General features: G+C 47.8%; 1 protein-coding gene across 6 annotated transcripts in view; it reads left to right on the top strand.

Annotated features, from left to right (window-relative positions):
• The window catches only part of LOC132207818 (complement C4-like), a 343465-nt gene that overhangs the window by 237046 nt on the left and 84531 nt on the right, over positions 1-21888 (top strand). For 5 of the 6 annotated variants that reach the window (XR_009443868.1, XR_009443867.1, XR_009443870.1 and 2 more), the window contains one exon: positions 19130-19358. The exons of the other annotated variant lie outside the window; for it this stretch is intronic. The gene's annotated coding sequence lies outside the window, so the exon portion shown is untranslated. The remainder of the gene's footprint in view (positions 1-19129; positions 19359-21888) is intronic. 6 annotated transcript variants of the gene reach the window in all.

Genomic DNA, 21888 nt, shown 5'->3' with positions numbered 1-21888 from the left:
CTGAGGGAAATGGGATACAGTGACTGAGGGAAATGGGATGCAGTGACTGACGGAAATGGGATGCAGTGTCTGTTTGAAATGGGATCCTGCAACTGAAGTTAATGGGATGCAGTGACTGAGGGTAATGGGATGCAGTGACTGAGTGAAATGGGACGCAGTGACTGAGTGAAATGGGACGCAGTGACTGAGTGAAATGGAATTGCCGTGACTGTGGAAAGGAGATGCAGTGACTGAGGAAATGGGATGCAGTGACTGAGGGAAATGTGATGCAGTGACTGAGGGAAATGGAATGCAGTGACTGAGTGGAATGGGATGCAGTGACTGAGTGAAATGGGATACAGTGACTGAGTGAAATGGGATGCAGTGACTGAGTGAAATGGGATGCAGTGACTGAGGGAAATGGGATGCAGTGACTGAGGACAATGGGATGCAGTGACTGAGTCGAATGGGATGCAGTGACTGAGTCGAATGGGATGCAGTGACTGAGTCGAATGGGATGCAGTGACTGAGTGAAATGGGATGCAGTGACTGAGTGAAATGCGATGCAGTGACTGCGTGAAATGGGATGCAGTGCATGAGTGAAATGAGATGCAGTGACTGAGTGAAATGCGCGGTGACTGATAGAAATCGGATAAAGTGACTGACGGAAATGGGATGCGGTGACTTTGTGAACTGGGATGTGGTGACTGTGTGAACTGGGATGCGGTGACGATGTGAAATGGGATGCGGTGTCTTTGTGAACTGGGATGTGGTGACTGTGTGAACTGGGATGCGGTGACGATGTGAACTGGGATGCAGTGGCTGAGTGAACTGGGATGCAGTGGCTGAGTGAAATGGGGTGCAGTGGCTGAGTGAAATGGGATGCAGTGACTGATGGAAATGGTATGCAGTGTCTGTTTGAAATGGGATCCTGCGACTGAAGTTAATGGGATGCAGTGACTGAGGGTAATGGGATGCAGTGAATGAGTGAAATGGGATGTGGAGACTGAGTGAAATGGGATGCAGTGACTGAGGACAATGGGATGCAGTAACTGAGGACAATGGGATGCAGTGACTGAGGGCAATGGGATGCAGTGACTGAGGGAAATGGGATGCAGTGACTGAGGGAAATGGGATGCAGTGACTGGGAAATGGGATGCAGTGACCGTGGGAAATGGGACGCAGTGACTGATGGAAATGGGACGCAGTGTCTGTTTGAAATGGGATCCTGCCACTGAAGTTAATGGGATGCAGTGACTGAGGGTAATGGGATGCAGTGACTGAGTGAAATGGGATGCAGTGGCTGAGTGAAATGGGATGCAGTGGCTGAGTGAAATGGGATGCAGTGACTGAGGGAAGTGGGATGCAGTGACTGAGGGAAGTGGGATGCAGTGACTGAGGGAAATGGGATACAGTGACTGAGGGAAATGGGATGCAGTGACTGACGGAAATGGGATGCAGTGTCTGTTTGAAATGGGATGCAGTGACTGAGGGTAATGGGATGCAGTGACTGAGTGAAATGGGACGCAGTGACTGAGTGAAATGGGACGCAGTGACTGAGTGAAATGGGACGCAGTGACTGAGTGAAATGGAATTGCCGTGACTGTGGAAAGGAGATGCAGTGACTGAGTGGAATGGGATGCAGTGACTGAGTGGAATGGGATGCAGTGACTAAGTGAAATGGGATGCAGTGACTGAGTGAAATGCGATGCAGTGACTGCGTGTAATGAGATGCAGTGGGGAATGAAATGGGATGCATTGACTGGTGGAAATAAGATGCAGTGTCTTAGGGAAATGAAATGCAGTGTCTGTGGGAAAGGGGATGCTGGGACTGAGGGTAATGGGATGCTGTGACTGATGGAAATGGAAGCAGTGACTGAGTGAAATGGGCTGCAGTGACGGAGGTACTGGGAAGGAGTGACTGAGTTAATCGGGATGCAGTGCCGGAGCGGGTTTGGGGTGCAGTGACTTAGAGAAATGTGATACAGTGCCCAAGTGAAATGTGACGCACTGACTGAGTGAAATGGGATGCAGTGACTGAGTGGAATGGGATGCAGTGACTGAGTCAAATGGGATGCAGTGACTGAGTGAAATGCGATGCAGTGACTGAGTGAAATGCGATGCAGTGACTGAGTGAAATGGGATGCAGTGACTGAGTGAAATGCGCGGTGACTGATAGAAATCGGATACAATGATTGATGGAACGGGGATGCAGTGACTTACGGAAATGGGATGCGATGACTTTGTGAACTGGGATGTGGTGACTGTGTGAACTGGGATGCGGTGACTTTGTGAACTGGGATGCAGTGGCTGAGTGAAATGGGATGCAGTGGCTGAGTGAAATGGGATGCAGTGACTGAGTGAAATGAGATGCAGTGACTGATGGAAATGGTATGCAGTGACTGAGGGAAATGGGATGCAGTGACTGACGGAAATGGGATGGAGTGTCTGTTTGAAATGGGATCCTGCGACTGAAGTTAACGGGATGCAGTGTCTCAGGGTAATGGGATGCAGTGACTGAGTGAAATGGGATGTAGAGACTGAGTGAAATGGGATGCACTGACTGAGGACAATGGGATGCAGTGACTGAGAGCAATGGGATGCTGTGACTGAGTGGAATGGGATGCAGTGACTGAGTTAAATGCGATGCAGTGACTGCGTTAAATGAGATCCAGTGGGGAATGAAATGGTATGCAGTGACTGGTGGAAATGAGATGCAGTGACTGAGGGAAATGGGATGCAGTGACTGAGTGAAATGGGATGCAGTGACTGAGTGGAATGGGATGCAGTGACAGTGGGAAATGGTATGCAGTGACTGATGGAAATGGGACGCAGTGACTAAGTGAAATGGAATTGCCGTGACTGTGGAAAGGAGATGCAGTGACTGAGGAAATGGGATGCAGTGACTGACGGAAATGGGATGCAGTGTCTGTTTGAAAAGGAATCCTGCGACTGAAGTTAACGGGATGCAGTGCTGAGGGTAATGGGATGCAGTGACTGAGTGAAATGGGATGTAGAGACTGAGTGAAATGGGATGCACTGACTGAAGACAATGGGATGCTGTGACTGAGGGAAATGTGATGCTGTGACTGAGGGAAATGTGATGCAGTGACTGAGTGAAATGGCATGCAGTGACTGAGTGAAATGCGATGCAGTGACTGAGTGAAATAGAATTGCCATGACTGTGGAAAGGAGACGCAGTGACTGAGGAAATGGGATGCAGTGACTGAGGGAAATGTGATGCTGTGACTGAGTGGAATGGGATGCAGTGACTGAGTGGAATGTGATGCTGTGACTGAGTGAAATGCGATGCAGTGACTGAGTGAAATGCGATGCAGTGACTGCGTGAAATGAGATCCAGTGGGGAATAAAATGGGATGCAGTGACTGGTGGAAATGAGATGCAGTGACTGAGGGAAATGTGATGCAGTGACTGAGGGAAATGTGATGCAGTGACTGAGTGAAATGGGATGCAGTGACTGAGTGGAATGGGATGCAGTGACTGAGGGTAATGGGATGCAGTGACTGATGGAAATGGAAGCAGTGACTGAGTGAAATGGGATGCAGTGACGGAGGTACTGGGAAGGAGTGACTGAGTTAATAGTGATGCAGTCCCCGAGCGGGCTTGGGGTGCACTGACTTAGAGAAATGGGATACAGTGCCTGAGTGAAATGCGACGCACTGACTGAGTGAAATGGGATGCAGTGACTGAGTGGAATGGGATGCAGTGACTGAGTGGAATGGGATGCAGTGACTGAGTGGAATGGGATGCAGTGACTGAGTGAAATGGGATGCAGTGAATGAGTGAAATGAGATGCAGTGACTGAGTGAAATGCGCGCAGTGACTGATACAAATCGGATACAGTGACTGATGGAACTGGGATGCAGTGACTGACGGAACTGGGATGCGGTGACTTTGTGAACTGGGATGTGGTGACTGTGTGAAGTGGGATGCGGTGACTATGTGAACTGGGATGTAGTGGCTGAGTGAAATGGGATGCAGTGGCTGAGTGAAATGGGATGCAGTGGGGACTGAAATGGGATGCAGTGACTGGTGGACATGAGATGCAGTGACTAAGGGAAAGGAAATGCAGTGTCTGTTGGAAATGGGATGCTGCGACTGAGGGTAATGGGATGCAGTGACTGATGGAAATGAGATGCAGTGACTGAGGGAAATGTGATGCAGTGACTGAGTGAAATGCGATGCAGTGTCCTAAGGAAAGGAAATGCAATGTCTGAGGGGTATAGGATGCTGCGACTGAGGGAAATGGGATGGAGTGACTGACGGAAATGGGATGCAGTGTCTGAGCGAAATGGGATGCAAAGACTGAGTGAAATGGGATGCAGTGACTGAGTGAAATGGGATGCAGTGACTGAGTGAAATGGGATGCAGTGACTGAGGGAAATGGGATGCAGTGACTGATGGAAATTGGACGCAGTGACTGAGTGAAATGGGACGCAGTGACTGAGTGAAATGGAATTGCCGTGACTGTGGAAAGGAGATGCAGTGACTGAGGAAATGGGATGCAGTGACTGAGGGAAATGGGATGCAGTGACTGAGGGAAATGGGATGCAGTGACTGAGTGGAATGTGATGCAGTGACTGAGGGAAATGGGATGCAGTGACTGAGGGAAATGGGATGCAGTGACTGGGAAATGGGATGCAGTGACTGAGGGAAATGGGATGCAGTGACTGATGGAAATGGGATGCAGTGACAGTGGGAAATGGGACGCAGTGACTGATGGAAATGGGACGCAGTGACTGAGTGAAATGGGACACAGTGACTGAGTGAAATGGAATTGCCGTGACTGTGGAAAGGAGATGCAGTGACTGAGGAAATGGGATGCAGTGACTGAGGGAAATGGGATGCAGTGACTGAGGGAAATGGGATGCAGTGACTGAGTGGAATGTGATGCTGTGACTGAGTAAAATGCGATGCAGTGACTGCGTGAAATGAGATCCAGTGGGGAATAAAATGGGATGCAGTGAGTGAGGGAAATGTGATGCAGTGACTGAGTGAAATGGGATGCAGTGACTGAGTGAAATGGGATGCAGTGACTGAGTGAAATGGGATGCAGTGACTGAGTGAAATGGGATGCAGTGACTGAGTGGAATGGGATGCAGTGACTGAGTGGAATGGGATGCAGTGACTGAGGGTAATGGGATGCAGTGACTGATGGAAATGGAAGCAGTGACTGATGGAAATGGGATGCAGTGACGGAGGTACTGGGAAGGAGTGACTGAGTTAATAGGGATCCAGTCCCTGACCGGGCTTGGGGTGCACTGACTTAGGGAAATGGGATACAGTGCCTGAGTGAAATGCGACGCACTGACTGAGTGAAATGGGATGCAGTGACTGAGTGGAATGGGATGCAGTGACTGAGTGAAATGGGATGCAGTGACTGAGTGAAATGGGATGCAGTGAATGAGTGAAATGAGATGCAGTGACTGAGTGAAATGCGCGCAGTGACTGATAGAAATCGGATACAGTGACTGATGGAACTTGGATTCAGTGACTGACGGAACTGGGATGCGGTGACTTTGTGAACTGGGATGTGGTGACTGTGTGAAGTGGGATGCGGTGACTATGTGAACTGGGATGCAGTGGCTGAGTGAAATGGGATGCAGTGGCTGAGTGAAATGGGATGCAGTGGGGAGTGAAATGTGATGCAGTGACTGGTGGAAATGAGATGCAGTAACTCAGGGAAAGGAAATGCAGTGTCTGTGGGAAATGGGATGCTGCGACTGAGGGTAATGGGATGCAGTGACTGAGGGTAATGGGATGCAGTGACTGATGGAAATGGATGCAGTGACTGAGTGAAATGGGATGCAGTGACTGAGTGAAATGCGATGCAGTGCCTTCAGGAAAGGAAATGCAGTGTCTGAGCGGTACAGGATGCTGCGACTGAGGGAAATGGGATGGCGTGACTGACGGAAATGGGATGCAGTGTCTGAGCGAAATGGGATGCAGGGACTGAGTGAAATGGGATGCAGTGACTGAGGGAAATGGGATGCAGTGACTGAGGACAATGGGATGCAGTGACTGACGGCAATGGGATGCTGTGACTGATGGAAACTGGACGCAGTGACTGAGTGAAATGGGACGCAGTGACTGAGTGAAATATAATTGCCGTGACTGTGGAAAGGAGATGCAGTGACTGAGGAAATGGCATGCAGTGACTGAGGGAAATGGGATGCAGTGACTGAGGGAAATGGGATGCAGTGACTGGGAAATGGGATGCAGTGACAGTGGGAAATGGGATGCAGTGACTGATGGAAATGGGATGCAGTGACTGAGGGAAATGGGATGCAGTGACTGGGAAATGGGATGCAGTGACTGATGGAAATGGGATGCAGTGACTGAGGGAAATGGGATGCAGTGACTGGGAAATGGGATGCAGTGACTGAGTGGAATGGGATGCAGTGACTGAGTGAAATGGGATGCAGTGACTGAGTGGAATGTGATGCTGTGACTGAGTGAAATGCGATGCAGTGACTGCGTGAAATGAGATCCAGTGGGGAATAAAATGGGATGCAGTGACTGGTGAAAATGAGATGCAGTGACTAAGGGAAAGGAAATGCAGTGTCTGTGGGAAATGGGATGCTGCGACTGAGGGTGATGCGGTGCAGTGACTGAGGGTAATGGGATGCAGTGACTGATGGAAATGGCTGCAGTGACTGAGTGAAATGGGATGCAGTGACTGAGTGAAATGCGATGCAGTTTCTTAAGGAAAGGAAATGCAGTGTCTGAGGGGTATAGGATGCTGCGACTGAGGGAAATGGGATGTAGTGACTGACGGAAATGGGATGCAGTGTCTGAGGGAAATGGGACACAGTGTCAGAGTGAAATGGGATGCAGTGACTGAGGGAAATGGGATGCTGTATTTGTAGGAAGGAGGATGCAATCACTGAGTGAAATGCGATGCAGAGACTGAGGGAAAGGAGATGCTCTGACTATGGGAAATGGGATGCAGTGAGTGTGGGAAATGGAATGCATCGTCTGTGAGATACGGGAAACAGTGACTGATGGGAATGTGATGCAGTGACTGTGGTGAAGGAGATGCAGTGATTGAGTGAAATGGGATGCAGTGACTGAGTGAAATGTGATGCAGTGACTGCTTGAAATGGGAAGCAGTGACTGAGGGAAATGTGATGCAGTGACTGAGTGAAATCGGATGCAGTGACTGACGGAAATGTGATTTCGTCACTGAGTGAAATTGGATGCAGTCGCTCAGTGAAACGGGATGCATCACTGAGTGCAATGGGATGCAGTGACTGGGTGAAATGGGATGCAGTGACTGAGTGAAATCGGATGCAGTGACTGAGGGAAATGGGTTGCACTGACCGAGTGAAATGAGATGCAGTGACTGACGGAAATGAGATGCAGTGACTGAGGGAAATGGGGTGCATTATTTGTGGGAAGAAGGATGCCAATCACTGAGTGAAATGAGATGATGAGACTGAGGGCAAGGAGATGCTGTGACTATGGGAAATGGGATGCACTGAGTGTGGGAAATTGAATGCAGCGTCTGTGAGATACGGGAAACAGTGACTGATGGAAATGGCATGCAGTAACTGTGTTGAAGGAGATGCAGTGACTGAGTGAAAATGGATGCAGTGACTGCGTGAAATGCGATGCAGTGACTGAGTGAAATGTGATTCAGTCACTGAGTGAATTGGGATGCAGTCACTGAGTGAAATGGGATGCATCACTGAGTGAAATGGGATGCAGTGACTGATGGAAATTGGATGCAGTGACAGAGTGACATGAGGTGCAGTGACTGAGGGAAATGGGATGCAGTGTCTGAGGTACTGGGAAGTAGTGACTGAGTGAAATGCGATGCAGTGACTGAGTGAAATGAGATGCACTGACTGATGGAAATTGGATGCAGCGACAGAGCGACATGAGGTGCTGAGACTGAGTAAAATGAGAAGCATTGAATGCACTGTCTGTGAGATACGGGAAACAGTGACTGATGGAAATGGGATGCAGTGACTATGGTGAAGGGGATGCAGCGACTGAGTGAAATGGGATGCAGTGACTGCGTGAAAGGGGATGCAGCGACAGAGTGAAAGGGGATGCAGTGACAGAGTGAAATGGGATGCAGTGACTGAGTGAAATGGGATGCAGTGACGGATGCAAATGGGATGCAGTGACTGAGTGAAATGGGATGCAGTGACTGACGGAAATGTGATGCAGTGACTGAGGGAAATGGGATGCAGTGACTGAGGGAAATGAGATGCAGTGACTGAGGGAAATGAGATGCACTGACTGAGGGAAATGGGATGCAGTGACTGAGTGAAATGTGATGCAGTCACTGAATGAAATGGGATGCACTGATTGTGTGAAATGGGATGCAGTGACTGAGGGAAATGGGATGCAGTGATTGAGTGAAATGGGATGCAGTGATTGAGTGAAATGGGATGCAGTGATTGAGTGAAATGGGATGCAGTGACTGAGTGAAATGGGAGGCAGTGACTGCGTGAAATGGGATGCAGTGACTGAGTGAAATGAGATGCACTGTATGATGGAAATGTGATGCAGTGACAGAGTGACATGAGCTGCAGTGACAGAGGTACTGGGACGGAGTGACTGAGTTCATAGGGAATCAGTGCCCGAGCGGGCTTGGGGCACAGTGACTGAGGGAAATGGGATACAGTGCCTGACCGAAAAGGGACGCACTGACTGAATGAAATGGGATGCAGTGACTGAGGGACATGGGATGCAGTGACTGAGGGACACGAGATGCAGTGACTGAGAGACATGGGATGCAGTGACACACGGACATGGGATGCAGTGACACACGGACGTGGGATGCAGTGACTTAGGGAATTGGGATGCAGTGACTGAGGGAAATGTGATTCAGTCACTGAGTGAAATGGGATGCAGTGACTGACTGAAATGTGATGCAGTGACTGAGTGAAATGGGATGCAGTGACTGAGTGAAATGGGATGCAGTGACTGAGTAAAATGGGATGCAGTGACTGACGGAAATGTGATTTCGTCACTGAGTGAAATTGGATGCAGTCGCTCAGTGAAACGGGATGCATCACTGAGTGAAATGGGATGCAGTGTCTGAGTACAATGGGATGCAGTGACTGGGTGAAATGGGATGCACTGACCGAGTGAAATGAGATGCAGTGACTGACGGAAATGGGATGCAGTGACTGAGGGAAATGGGGTGCATTATTTGTGGGAAGAAGGATGCAATCACTGAGTGAAATGAGATGATGAGACTGAGGGCAAGGAGATGCTGTGTCTCTGGGAAATGGGATACATTGAGTGTCGGAAATTGAATGCAGCGTCTGTGAGATACGGGAAACAGTGACTGATGGAAATGGGATGCAGTGACGGAGGTACTGGGAAGGAGTGACTGAGTTAATAGTGATGCAGTCCCTGAGCGGGCTTGGGGTGCACTGACTTAGGGAAATGCGACGCACTGACTGAGTGAAATGCGACGCACTGACTGAGTGAAATGGGATGCCGTGACTGAGGGACATGGGATGCCGTGACTGAGGGAAATGGGATGCAGTGAATGAGGGACATGGGATGCAGTGACACACGGACATGGGATGCAGTGACACATGGACATGGGATGCAGTGACCTGAGGGAATTGGGATGCAGTGACTGAGTGAAATGAGATGCATTGTTTGATGGAAATATGATGCAGTAACTGACGGAAATGAGATGCAGTGACTGAGGGAAATGGGATGCAGTGACTAAGGGAAATGGGATGCAGTGACTAAGGGAAATGAGATGCAGTGACTGAGCAAAATGGGATGCACTATTTTTGGGAAGTAGGATGCAATCACTGATTGAAATGAGATACAGAGACTGTGGGAAAGGAGATGCTGTGACGATGGGAAATGGGATGCAGTGACTGTGTGAAATGGGATGCAGTGACTCAGTGAAATGTGATTCAGTCACTGAGTGAAATATGATGCAGTCACTGAGTGAACTGTGATGCAGTCACTGAGTGAAATGGGATGCAGTGGCTGAGGGAAATGTGATGCAGTGACTGAGTGAAATGGGATGCAGTGACTGAGTGAAATGGGATGCAGTGACTGAGGGAAATGGGATGCAGTGACTGAGGGAAATGGGATGCAGTGACTGAGGGAAATGGGATGCAGTGACTGAGGGAAATGGGATGCAGTGACAGAGTGACATGAGCTGCAGTGTCTGATGGAAATGTGATGCAGTACCTGAGGGAAATGTGATGCAGTGACTGAGGTAGTGGGAATGAGTGACTGAGTTCATGGGGATGCAGTGCCCGAGCGGACTTGGGGTGCAGTGAGTGAGGGAGATGGGATACAGTGCCTCAGTGAAATGAGATGCAGTGACTGAGGGAAATGGGATGCAGTGACTGAGTGAAATGAGATGCAGTGACTGAGTGAAATGAGATGCAGTGACTAAGGGAAATGGGATGCAGTGACTGAGTGACATGGGATGCAGTGACTGAGGGACATGGGAAGCACTGACTGAGTGAAATGCGATGCAGAGACAGAGTGAAATGGGATGCAGTCTCTGAGTGAAATGGGATGCAGTCTCTGAGTGAAATGGGATGCAGTCTCTGAGTGAAATGGGATGCAGTCTCTGAGTGAAATGGGATGCAGTCTCTGAGCGAAATGTGTTGCAGTCTCTGAGCGAAATGTGTTGCAGTCTCTGAGCGAAATGTGTTGCAGTCTCTGAGCGAAATGTGTTGCAGTCACTGAGTGAAATGGGATGCAGTCTCTCAGCAAAATGTGTTGCAGTCACTGAGTGAAATTGGACGCATCACTGAGGGAAATGGGACGCAGTGACTGAGGGAAATGGGACGCAGTGACTGAGGGAAATGGGACGCAGTGACTGAGGGAAATGGGACGCAGTGACTGAGGGAAATGGGAAGCACTGACTGAGTGAAATGCGATGCAGTGACTGAGTGAAATGAGATGCCTTGTTTGATGGAAATATGATGCAGTAACTGACGGAAATGAGATGCAGTGACAGAGTGAAATGGGATGCAGTGACTGAGGGAAATGGGATGCAGTGACTGCGTGAAATGGGATGCAGTCTCTGAGGGACATGTGGTGCAGTGACTGAGGGACATGGGATGCAGTGACACACGGACATGGGATGCAGTGACACACGGACATGGGATGAACTGTCACACGGACATGGGATGCACTGTCACACGGACATGGGATGCAGTGACTGAGAGAATTGGGATGCTGTGACTGAGGGAAATGGGATGCAGTGACTGCGTGAAATGGGATGCAGTGAAGTCGTGAAATGAGATGTAGTGACTGATGGAAATGTGATGCAGTTACTGTGGGACATGGGATGCAGTGACTGAGTCAAAGGTGATGCAGTGCCCGAGCGGGCTTGGGGTGCAGTGACTGAGGGAAATGGGATACAGTGCCTGAGTGCAATGTGATGCAGTAATTGAGGGAAATAGGATGCAGTGACTGAGTTACTGGGAAGGAGTGACTGACGGAAATGGGATGCAGTGACTCAAGGAAATGGGATGCAGTGACTGAGGGAAATGGGATGCAACCACTGAGTGAAATGCGATGCAGAGACTGAGGGAAAGGAGATGCTGTCACGATGGGAAATGGGATGCAGTGAGTGTGGGAAATTGAATGCAGTGTCTGTGAGATACGGGGAACAGTGAGAGATGAAAATGGGATGCAGTGACTATGGTGAAGGAGATGCAGTGACTGAGTGGAATAGGATGCAGTGACTGTGTGAAATGTGATGCAGTGACTGAGAGAAATGTGATGCAGACACTGAGTGAAATTGGACGCATCACTGAGTGAAATGCGACGCAGTGACTGAGGGAAATGGGTTGCAGTGACTGTGTATAATGACATGCAGTGACTAAGTGAAATGGGAAGCACTGACAGAGTGAAATGCGATGCAGTGACTGAGTGAAATGAGATGCCTTGTTTGATGGAAATATGATGCAGTAACTGACGGAAATGAGATGCAGTGACAGAGTGAAAAGCGATGCAGTGACTGAGTGAAATGGGACGCAGTGACTGAGTGAATTGGGACGCAGTGACTGAGTGAATTGGGACGCAGTGACTGCGTGAAATGGGACGCAGTGACTGCGTGAAATGGGACGCAGTGACTGCGTGAAATGGGACGCAGTGACTGCGTGAAATGGGACGCAGTGACTGCGTGAAATGGGACGCAGTGACTGCGTGAAATGGGACGCAGTGACTGAGTGAAATGTGATGCTCTGGCTGAGTGAAATGTGATGCTCTGGCTCAGTGAAATGGGATGCAGTGAATGAGTGAAATGGGATGCAGTGACAGAGGTACTGGGAAGGAGTGACTGAGTTAATAGGGAATCAGTGCCTGATCGCGCTTGGGGTGCAGTGACTGAGGTAAATGGGATACACTGCCTGGCCGAAAAGGGACGCACTGACTGAGTGAAATGGGATGCAGTGACTGAGAGACATGGGATGCAGTGACTGAGTGAAATGAGACGCTGTGATTCTGGGAAATGGGATGCAGTGAGTGTCGGAAATTGAATGCAGCGCCTGTGAGATACGTGAAACAGTGACTGATGGAAATGGAATGCAGTGACTATGGTGAAGGAGATCCAGTGACTGAGTGAAATGGGATGCAGTGACTGAGTAAAATGTGATGCAGTGACTGAGTGAAATGAGATGCAGTGACTGAAGGAAAGGAAATGCAGTGACTGAGCGAAATGGATTGCAGTGACTGAGCGAAATGGATTGCAGTGACTGAGCGAAATGGGTTGCAGTGACTGAGCGAAATGGGTTGCAGTGACTGAGTGAAATGAGATGCATTGTTTGATGGAAATATGATGCAGTAACTGACGGAAATGAGATGCAGTGACTGAGGGAAATGGGATGCAGTGACTGAATGAAATGGGATGCAGTGACCAAGTGAGATGAGATGCAGTGACTGAGCGAAATCGGATGCAGTATTTGTGGGAAGTCAGATGCAATCACTGATTGAAGTGAGATGCAGAGTCTGAGGGAAGGGAGATGCTGTGTCTATGGAAAATGGGATACAGTGAGTGTCGGAAATTGAATGCAGCGCCTGTGAGATACGGGAACCAGTGACTAATGGAAATGGGATGCAATGACTGAGTGAGATGGGATGCAGTGACTGAGTGGAATGGGATGCAGTGACTGAGTGAAATGGGATGCAGTGACTGAGTGGAATGGGATGCAGTGACTGAGTGAAATGGGATGCAGTGACTGAGTGAAATGGGATGCAGTGAATGAGTGAAATGTGATGCAGTCACTGAGTGAAATGTGATTCCATCACTGAGTGAAATATGATGCACTCACTGAGTGTACTGTGATTCAGTCACTGAGAAAACTGTGATGCAGTCACCGAGTGAAATGGGATGCAGTGGCTGAGTGAAATGGAATGCAGTGACTGACGGAAATGGGATGCAGTGACTGAGTGAAATGGGATGCAATCACTGAGTGAATTGCAATGCAAAGACTGAGGGAAAGGTGATGCTGTGACGATGGGAAATGGGATGCAGTGAGGGTGTGAAATTGAATGCAGCGTCTGTGAGATACGGGAAACAGTGACTGATGGAAATTGGACGCAGTGACTGTGGTGAAGGAGATGCAGTGATTGAGTGAAATGGGATGCAGTGACTGAGTAAAATACGATGCAGTGACTGAGTGAAATGTGATGCAGTGACTGCGTGAAATGGGATGCAGTGACTGTGGTGAAGGAGATGCAGTGACTGAGGGAAATGGGATGCAGTGACAGAGTGACATGAGCTGTAGTGTCTGATGGAAATGTGATGCAGTACCTGATGGAAATGGGATGCAGTGACTGAGGTACTGGGAAGGAGTGACTGAGTTCATGGGGATGCAGTGCCCAAGAGGACTTGGGGTCCAGTGAGTGAGGGAAATGGGATACAGTGCCTGAGTGAAATGAGATGCAGTGACTGAGGGAAATGAGATGCAGTGACAGAGAGAAATGGGATGCAGTGACTGTGGGACATGGGAAGCATTGACTGAGTGAAATGCGATGCAGAGACTGAGGGAAAGGAGATGCTGTGACTATGGGAAATGGGATGCAGTGAGTGTGGGAAATTGAATGCAGCGCCTGTGAGATACGGGAAACAGTGACTGATGGAAATGGAATGCAGTGACTATGGTGAAGGAGATGCAGTGACTGAGTGAAATGGGATGCAGTGACTATGGGAAATGGGATGCCTTGACTGACGGAAATGGGATGCAGTGATTGACGGAAATTGAATGCAGCCTCAGTGAGAAACGGGATACAGTGACTGAGTGAAATGGGATGCAGTGACTGATGGAATTGGGGTGCAGTGACCACATCAGTACTGGGTGATGATCCTGACCAGGTGTTAGATTTCAAAGTCGTTGATCACCTTGGTGATAGCGATCACAATTCTGTTATGTTTACTTCAGTGATGGAAAGGGATAGGTGTACACCACTGTGCAAGAGTTATAGCTGGCGGAAAGGCAATTACGAAGAGATTATGCAAGATTTAGGGAGCATAGGATGGGGAAGGAAACTGCAGTGGATGGGCACAATAGAAATGTGGAGCTTATTCAAGGAAAAGCTCCTGTGTGTCCTAGTTAAGTATGTACCTGTCAGGCAGGGAGGAAGCTGTAGGGTGCGGGAGCCGTGGTTTACGAAGGAAGTGGAATCTCTGGTCAAGAGGAAGAAGAATGCTTCTGTTACTTTCAGATGTGAAGGCTCAGTTAGGGTGCTTGAGGGTTACAAGGTAGCCAGGAAAGACCGAAAGAGAGAGCTCAGAAGATCCAGGAGGAGACATGAGAAGTTGTTGGCGGATAGGATCAGGGTAAACCCTCAGGCTTTCTCTCGGTATTTAAGGAATAAGAGAATGACAAAAGTAAGATGAGGCCCAATCAAGGATAGTAGTGGTAAGTTGTGTGTGGAGTCAGTTGAGATAGGGGAAGCGCTAAATGAATATTTTTCAACAGTATTCACTCTAGAAAACCACAATGTTGTCGAGGAGAATACAGACATACAGGCTACTGGACTAAGTGGGATTGAGGTTCACAAGGAAGAGGTTTTTGAAATCCTACAGAGGGTGAAGATAGCTATGTCCCCTGGGCCGGATGGGATTTATCCTCGGATCCTCTGAGAATCCAGGGAGGAGATTGCCGAGCCTTTGGCATTGATCTTTAACTCATCATTGTCTACAGGAATAGTGCCAGATGACTGGAGGATAGCAATTGTGGTTCCCCTGTTCAAGAAGGGGAGTAGAGACAACCCTGGTAATTATCGGCCAGTGAGCCTTACCTCAGTTGTCGGTAAAGTGTTGAAAAAGGTTATATGGGATAGGATTTACAATCATCTAGAAAAGAATAAATTGATTCGGGATAGTCAGCACGGTTTTGTGAAGGGAAGGTCGTGCTTCACAAACCTTATTGAGTTCTTTGAGAAGGTGACCAAACAGGTGGATGAGAGTAAACCGGTTGATGTGGAGTATATGGATTTCAGCAAGGCGTTCAATAAGGTTCCGCATAACAGACTATTGTACAAAATGCAGAGGAATGGAATTGTGGGAGATATAGCAGTTTGGATCGGAAATTAGCTTGCTGAAAGAAGACAGAGCGTGGTAGTTGAATGGAAACTTTCATCCTGGAGACCAGTTACTGGTGGTGTACCGCAGGGGTGGGTGTTGGGTCCACTGCTGTTTGTCATTTTTATAAATGACCTGGATGAGGGCGTAGAAGGATGGGTTAGTAAATTTGCAGACGACACTAAGATAGGTGGAGTTGTGGATAGTGACAAAGGATTGGTTGCAGAGGGACATAGATAAGCTGCAGAGCTGGTCTGAGAGGTGACAAATGGAGTTTAATGCAGACAAGTGTGAGGTGATGCACTTTGGTAGGAGTAACCAGAAGGCAAAGTACAGGGCTAATGGTAAGATGCTTAGTAGTATAGATGAGCAGAGAGATCTTGGTGTCCATGAACACAGATCCTTGAAAGTTGCCACCCAGGTTGACAGGGCTGTTAAGAAGGCATACAGTGTTTTAGCTTTGATTAATAGAGGGATCGAGTTCCGGAACCAAGAGGTTATGGTGAAGCTGTGCAAAACTCTGGTGCGGCCGCACTTGGAGTATTGTGTGCAGTTCTGGTCACCGCATTATAAGAAGGATGTGGAAGCTTTGGAAAGGGTGCAGAGGAGATTTACTAGGATGTTGCCTGGTATAGAGGGAAGGTCTTAGAATGAATGGCTGAGGGACTTGAGGCTGTTTTCATTCGAGAGAAGAAGGTTGAGAGGTGACTTAATTGAGACATATAAAATAATCAGAGGGTTAGATAGGGTGGATAGGGAGAGCCTTTTTCCTCGGATGGTGACGGCGAACACGAGGGGGTATAGCTTTAAATTGAGGGGTGAAAGATATAGGACAGATGTCAGAGGTAGTTTGTTTACTCAGAGAGTAGTAAGGGAATGGAACGCTTTGCCTGCAACGGTCGTAGATTTGCCAACTTTAGGTATATTTAAGTCGCCATTGGATAAGCATATGGGCGTACATGGAATAGTGCAGGTTAGATGGGCTTGAGATCGGCATGACAGGTCGGCACAAGATCGAGGGCCGAAGGGCCTGTACTGTGCTGTAATGTTCTATGTTCTATGGCTAGCTCTCCCTGTGCTCCGTGTGATTTAACTTCCCTCTTGGAGTACCGTGAGGAACCTTCTTGAACGCCTTACTGAAGCCCGTATGCGTCCATCTTTCTGCCTTAGTCAATGCTCTTGATTACTACTTTAAAAAACTCAATCAAATTACGAGTTATGATTTCCTGTGCACATGTGTCCTCGGATCCCATGGACTGTTTCCTGTTCTAACAGTCTTCAAATGGGGGATCTTGTCAAAAGCTTTGCTGATGCCCAAGTAGACTGTATCAAATGCATTGCCCTCATGCACACACCTAGTTAGCTCTTCAATCATAGATTCATAGAGTCATACAGCACAGAATGAGGACCTTCAGTCCCAATCATCTGTACTGATCAGGTGTCCCAAACTTAACCGGTCCCATTTGCCTGTGTTTGGTATCCGTCTAAACCTTTCCTAATTGTGTACCTGTCCAAATGTCTTTTAAATACAGCAATTTTATCTGCCTCGACCACATCTGTTGGCAGCTCCTTCCATTCACGAACCCCACCCCCCCCCCAACCCCTTGTGGAAAGTTGGTTGAAAGTCAAAGCTGTGAATGTTAGAGATTCATCAACAAACCTCTTGCTGTCAACTGAAAGAAACCAGAGCTGATAAATCTCATTAGTAAACAAAATCATAGTTCTCCAGATTTAGTAAACATTATTTAGTAATTCCTCTTTTAATAGCTCTCACACAGTTGGCTGTCACTGAGGGGACTTCTCCTTGTACATTTCCTGCCATTAACCCAGTGCACTCTACAGGGACAGAAGACAGTAAAACTAAATAAAGAAACTCTAATTGAAAGAAAGAAGAATTATGGAAATGTCCTGCCCTCACCCCTTCTTTCCTCACAACCGCTCCCCACCCCTTTCACAAAGAACGATCAAACGAATGCTGTTGTAACATCTTACTTTGTTCCAATCCCAGTTTATTTGTTGCTGAAACAGACTTTCTTGCTATTGGTCCCTTTGCACTTAATTATTCCAATGCACCCTGCGCACCTCCCGCTTTCTATTCTCGATAAAATCAGGGTCTTCTGCTGTTTATGTTAACCGTTCATAGCACATCCTGTGCCCCTTGACCTGCATCAATTCCAAGTTCAGCAAATCCTCAATTTTAATATTAATTAATAAACTCTAGTTTCGGTTTCAAATCCCTCCACGGTCTTGAATCCCTCCCCTAATCTCTGTAATCCCCTCCAGTCTCCTAGTTTTCAGAGCTATCTACAGTCTTACACTAACTCATTCCTGAACATTTCCAGTTGTAGTTAGCTCACAGGTGGCATTGCTGTGAGCTGCCAAGGTACTAACACTGGAATTTCTTTCCTCAACCAGTTATTCCTCATTTCGTACACTGAGCATGAGTGACCTGCAGTGAGGTCTCAAGGAATTGGTGCCAGTTCACCAGAGGATGAAGTCACACTCCATTTCAGCTACAGGGGATTCAGATGAGAACTGCAATGGGGATGGGGTGGCCGACAGAAGAAGGATTGGTGCATTGGCAGGTTAGAAAGCCTGCCATTAATGTCACGGAGCAGGAAAGACTCTGGCTTCAATCTGGCGCAGTGTTTGGAACCCATCCACTCCAGCACTGAGTTGTGGCCAACCTGATGGGAACAGTTACAGATTGAGTCATGATTGGTATCTCTGCTCCAGAAAAAGCAGAAGCTGTTGTGGTACAGTCGTGGGTGGGCCCTTCTGGAGCTAGAGTTACTCAGGATAAACACAATAAAAATCATCAGCTTTCACCTGCAGTGCCACAGTCACAGGGATCGCACTCTGTGGGAGCATTAAGCAAGAAAAAGGCACCTGTAATACTGGTATGAAGGAAATAAATGAGGGCAGTTGATATTTGCATGCATTATGGCATAGATTGTTCAACATTATTGTTTTGAAATATCGATATTGTGATGGCATTTACTGTTGTTTGTAGACAAGTGGTGCAGTGGTAGTCAACAGCCAAGGAGAGGGAAGGTTCAGCCTTGTTAGTGGAATTTGAGCTTACATTTACCTGTATTACAGTTGGTCGAGTGGATCACAGAAAGTCTGGCAACAAAAAAGCTGCAATGGTTACCTCGTCACTGCTTCCAACTCCTCCTCTTTCTCAGCTGGTGCCCGATCACTGGCAGCGACAGCGTACCCTCATGATGCCAAGGTTGGAGACTATCAAGAATCATGACGACACCGGCCCTTCTCTGTACTGCAGGACTGCCCCAGAGTGCTCCAGGCAGCAGAAGCAACATTGAACTACTCCAGTGGTCTGCACCATTACATTTCCTGTGGTACTTTATGCAGCCCCTCTGAGTGTATAATACACACTCCCATATGGACCACGTCATCAAACAAAGGCTCTTGTCACCTCCTCGTTACTTCAAGTTGTTCAAATGAGGATGGCAGGGCAGAATATTGAAGAATTATTACAAAGTCTTCTGTTCAGTATCCTGCTGCTCTCTGACAAGGAAAACTGAAATGTACTTGATTTTCATGTAATTTTGATTCCCATTACAGGTCCTTATGGGAACAGGAAAAATGACAAGCTGGAAAATTTTGCAAGTAATCTTTGGGCCAGCCTGGAATCTTCCCATCCTCTGGCCATGACCTTGTGACCCTGCTTGGAGGTTGTAGTTACAGTTTCAGAAGTGATCAATTCCAGTGAGGATGTCTGTACTAAGGTGAAAGCTCACGCACAGTTCTTCACGACGGGAAAAATGGCTCCATTCAGACTCTGGAGATTCAGGTATCCCACTGAGAATCGTTGTCTCCTTCATCATTCACCTTATTCCAGTCACCTGTCCTGCTCTGTGTGATTTCTGTTCATTCTCTCAGTCATGCTTGTCTGAGGGGATAGCCACGACTGTAGCCCTGTTGTTGACTTGTGCAGTATCCTCACAGTCAGGGAATGCTTCCCCATTCCTGAGAGATTTCAGCTGGCTTAAACAGCTCTGAAAACCACTAAACACTTTTACAAGAGTCAGCGGAAATCCACTTGCATCTAACCTGTAAGTCGTTGGTGATATCTCTATCCTCACTGCACTGGATGAAGAGAGGATTGTAACTGGAATACTGAGGTCAAAACATATACCATTAGCATCCAAGCAGCATTACGCATACTTCCATCAGAATGTGAATCAGATGACAGGGATTATACCTAGCACTTGGAGAACTGACAGAAACCCCAGGTTACCGTGTCAGGAAAGTTCCAGTGAATGAAGTGCCAACCGAGCACTTACCATTCGGGGGCAGTCTGTGGCTAAAACCCCACTCACTGAGAGATGCTGGCCAAACAGAGACTAGTGTCTCGCCATTGCAGGTGGTGCCACCAGGAAGGGTGGCTGATGCTGGTACTGCAATTAATCCAATGCTATTAGTGAGTCATGAACAAATTGGGGTCGTGGGAGAGGTTTTCTGGCCAGGGAATCAGGAGGTTGTAAGAAAAGGTAGTCAGGTGCTATCTGTTTGCCATCGCTACTAATATGGCATGGCGGATCAACGGTTAGCACTGCTGCCTCACAGCTCCAGGGACCCAGGTTCAATTCCAACCTCAGGTGACTGTCTGTGTGGAGTTTGCACATTCTGTATATGTCTGCATGGGTTTCCTCTGGGTGCTCCAGTTTCCTCCCACAGTCCAAAGATGTGCAGGTTAGATGGCTTGGCCATGCTAAGTTGCTAAGAGTGTCCAGGTATGTGTGGGTTAGGTGGGTTATAGTGGAATGGGTGTGGGTGGAATGCTGCAAAGGTCAATGTTGGGTCAAAGGGTCTGATTGTACACTGTAGGGATTCTATAATTAAGAGTATTACTTCTCAAACTTTCTGTGTGATATTTGTTCAGCCTCAGTTATTAATTGCCCACTCAGGGGAGTAAAGACCATTTACCAGCCTTCCCAATCGAGACTGCATCAGGGTAAAACTTGAAAGACAGTCAGGTCCGTACTTACACTCTCCAGCTCAAACCCCGCATAAAGAGAGGGGTGTTAAATTCTACCCGTCATGTACAAAATCCAGCACCTACGTGATTGCCTGCAAAAATGCCATCCATCACTGCCCACAACAGAAGAGTGAACCTGGCAGAAACGCAGAATTGCTACAACGCAGAAGGAAGACATTCAGCCCATCATACTTGCCAAGCTCTCTGAGCACTCTAATTTAAGGCCAATCTTCTACCTTTTTCCAAAAACCCTGCATGTATTTTTTTTTCTGTTTAAGTAACCATCCCTCTTGCGTGCCTTCGCCGAATCTGCCACCACCACATTTCCGGGCAGTGGATTCCAGGCCCAGATCACTCACTGGCTGAATAAAGTATTTTTTCTCACTGCCCATTTGCTTCTTTTGTTAGCATCTTTGAAACTGTGCCCTCTGGTTCTAGATTCATTTTAGGAGTGGGAACATTTTATTCCTAGATAACAAGGTGTACAACTGGATGAAGAGCTTTCTGAACTTTCGTCAGAAAAATGAGGAAGGGTCTAGGCCTGAAATGTCAGCCTTCCTGCTCCTCTGATGCAGCTGGGCCTGCTGCGTTCATCCAGCTCAGCACCTTGTTATCTCAGATTCCCCAGCATCTGCAGTTCCTACTATCTCTGAAGCATTTTATTCCTATCTGCTTTCTCCTGAGCACTCATGGTTTTGGAAAGTTTCTATCAAGTTTCCAAGGAAAGCAGTCCCAGTACCTTGAAAAAATCCTCATAACTGAGTTTCTCATCCCTGAGAATCATTCTCATAAATGGAGGCGTTGTGACAACATCACTGGACTAGTAATCCGGAGATTCAGGTAATCAGAATCAACTTTCACCATGACGCATGTTTGAATCCAATTTCAATTTAAAAACAACACCCAGGAATGAAAGTCTAATGGCGCCCATGAAATGGACCAACGACTGTGCTGTACATTTCTATGACTCTATGTCTCATAACAGGTCGCAGTACATTGGAGTTTTGTGTCATCTGCACAGTACAATGTTGTCCCCTGCACACCCAAGCCTAGATCATTTATGTCCGTATCAGGAAAGCAAGGGTCTCAATACCAGCCTCAGGGGAACTCCACAACAAACATCCTCTCAATCAGAAAAACACCCATCACACTCTCTTTCTTGTGATCAGAGATAATGGGAACTGCAGATGCTGGAGAATCCAGGATAACAAAGTGTGTAGCTGGATGAACACAGCAGGCTGAGCAGCATCTCAGGAGCACAGCAGCTGACGTCAGCTTTGGTGCTCCTGAGATGCTGCTTGGCCTGCTGTGTTCATCCAGCTACACACTTTGTTATATTACA

Source organism: Stegostoma tigrinum, unplaced genomic scaffold (genome assembly GCF_030684315.1).
Source record: "Stegostoma tigrinum isolate sSteTig4 unplaced genomic scaffold, sSteTig4.hap1 scaffold_167, whole genome shotgun sequence".
Classification (NCBI taxonomy): Eukaryota; Metazoa; Chordata; class Chondrichthyes; order Orectolobiformes; family Stegostomatidae; genus Stegostoma; species Stegostoma tigrinum.
This window is presented reverse-complemented; position numbering and strand designations above follow the sequence as displayed.